Source organism: Chrysochloris asiatica, unplaced genomic scaffold (assembly GCF_000296735.1).
Source record: "Chrysochloris asiatica unplaced genomic scaffold, ChrAsi1.0 scaffold00318, whole genome shotgun sequence".
In the NCBI taxonomy this organism is placed as follows: Eukaryota; Metazoa; Chordata; class Mammalia; order Afrosoricida; family Chrysochloridae; genus Chrysochloris; species Chrysochloris asiatica.
In genome coordinates, this window is record NW_006408836.1 from 2,362,599 (window position 1) to 2,365,226 (window position 2,628).

The 2,628-nt window shown below is 37.9% G+C and overlaps 1 pseudogene; it reads right to left on the reverse strand.

Moving 5' to 3' along the window:
* Positions 1-205: 205 nt before the first annotated feature.
* Positions 206-859, reverse strand: LOC102815681 (annotated as a pseudogene).
* Between the last annotated feature and the right edge of the window lie 1,769 nt (positions 860-2,628).

Genomic DNA, 2,628 nt, shown 5'->3' on the forward strand with positions numbered 1-2,628 from the left:
TCCAATGACTGATGTTTTAGAAGTAGGTCACCAGGCTTTTGTTCTAAAGCCCCCTTTGCATGTACTTAAACTGCCAACAGTTTGGTTAGTAGCTTAGTATGTTAACTATTTGTACCACCCAGGGATTTCCAATGCTAAATAAAGATTTAACAATTTTTTTTTTTCTTCCAAAGTTTTATTTAACTGCAACCATTCAGGATGAATTTTAAATCTTATTGAAAACAGCCACATCCATGGACTGCACATAGTCTTCAAAAGCAGCATATCTGCGCCAACTTGATCATCTTCAACCACACACTGTATTTGAAGTTTTAAAATTTCGTATCCCACTGGAATGGCTTAGAAGACCCCCAGATCAAGCCGTCTGCTTGAATGCTTCTAACGCACTCTTGCAATTTGGCCATGTCTGTCTTATAATTCCATGGTTTCACATAGAATAAGAAGGAAGACTTGGCAACAAGCATAGGCTTTTTGGCTTTCTTTGACTCATACTGTGTCTTCTCTTAGCCTCTTCGCTTCTTCACTTTCTTCCTTCTCAGATCCAAAGAAATCTATGTCGTCGTCGTCATCCTTACTGTCTGCAGCTCCATTTCCTGTGGTGTCTTCCACATTAGTGGGCCCTTACTTGCCCAAAGCTTTCTTCACTCCTGGCAAGTTGGCCTTTTCCTTTTCATAAAACCTGGTGTGAATATACTAACGTAGGGCATGACACAAGTCAGCAGGTGGTAGACCCGCGATTGCTTCAAATACTACCACATTTGCTTATGATGGCACATACCCCTCGATATAGATCTTGTCGGCCAGGTAATCATTGAGCACCTGGAAGCCGGCAAGGGTTTTTCAGGTCTCCGAAACCCATGATGTCAGCTGTACTAGGAGCTGTGCAACAGAAGAGGGTAGGAGGGCAGGCAATAAGTGCTGAGCGCCAAGCACCAAGGGGGCGGGAGGGGGAGAAGAAAAGGGAAGGTTAACAGATTTTAGGTTAACAGTTTTTGAGGGCCATTAGAATCTTTCCCTTCAACCAGTTTGTTTGAGATCTTCTGCTCATGTGTGACAGTGAACAGGATTAGCATTATTTGGTGGTCATGTCATTCTCTGAGAAGTTTCTGCAGCACTGGCTGGTGGACTGGAGCAAAGTGGATGCAGGCCAGCTTCTCTTAGAAAACAATCAATACTTTCTCCCAGGAAGGCTACATTATCTTGGGGCTTGTTTATAGATAAGAAGAAAAGGATTTGGACCGACTGCTTCTTTGGTTGTGGTGTCTTGCCAAGAGGTTGTAAACATGCCATCCTCTGGAATGTGTTGCTGCTTGCTTCACTTGGCAGCTTCCTGAAGGGCTAGTGGAAAAAGCTCAGCCAATGTCTGGGTCTCTGCATCCATAAGAACATGTCTTGCCATTCACAGTCTACTCCTCTGCGCCCTTCAGTCATGCCCCTAGCACTGGCCTCAGGGAAAAGCTATTTTATTCTATTTAAAAAAAAAAAAAATTTAAACACAAATCAAATTTAGCACTTCTTAGATGCCTGTCATATTATGTGTCTGTGTCATTTGATCTTTACCACAAAACCACAAAGCAGAGTTAGTTTTCACTTAATTGGGGAATAAATCACATATAAAAGTAAATACACTTTATCTGTATAATTTAAAAACTAATAATGAAGTGTGTAATCAATACCCAGGATATGAAGCAGAATATTCCCAGCATTTTAGGGGCTTCAGTAGACCTCTCTCTAATTTTATCATCTTTTCCTTCCTGTAAGAGAAATACCATCTGGATTTTTCATCAACTATACCCCTTCTTTTCTTTATAGTTTTACCAATTACATCTGCGTCTCTTAAGAATACAATGCTTAGTTTTGCCAACTTTTGTTTTTTATGAGAGAGACCTTCAAAAACTTCATGGAAAAATTACATTATCTTTCAATTTCAGTTTTCCACAAATTTTTTGAAGCATCCTCATATAAATGGAACCATATTGTTTGCTTTTAATCTCAGTAACTTACTTCTTTGAATCATCATTATGTTTCTTTGAAATTCACACATAATTGATACATGTAAGAGTAGTTTGTTCGTTTTCTGTCCTATACAATAATATTCAATTGTATAAACACACACAATCTAGCTATTCTCCTCTTGATGAACATCTGGATTGTTACCAATAAGAGCAGTTGGGTTTTATGATGTTGTAAGTGAAATTCTTCTATGAATCTTGTAGTGCACATGTTTCTCTAGGATGATATGACTCAGTTTAGGAAGTGCACATAATTATTTTACTAGGCAATGCCAAACTGTGTTCCAAAATGGTTATACCAAGTTACATTCCTACTAACAATTAATTACAGGTTTCATTGCTCCACATTCTTGTCAAGCCCTGTGTTTATCAGAAATGTGTTTTACCTATTAGGTATATATGAAGAGTAATTTTAATTTGTTTCTCCCTAAAAAAAAGATGAACATTAGCAAAGTTGAGTTCATTTCTTGTGAGGTATATTTTTGAGCTATTTTCCTGTTGGATTGTCTATTTCTTACTAATTGTAGGGATTTAAAATATACTCTGGACACTAATCTTTGATTGATTACTGATTTTATGTGTTAATAACACTTTCTCCATTCTTTATAAATTCTCT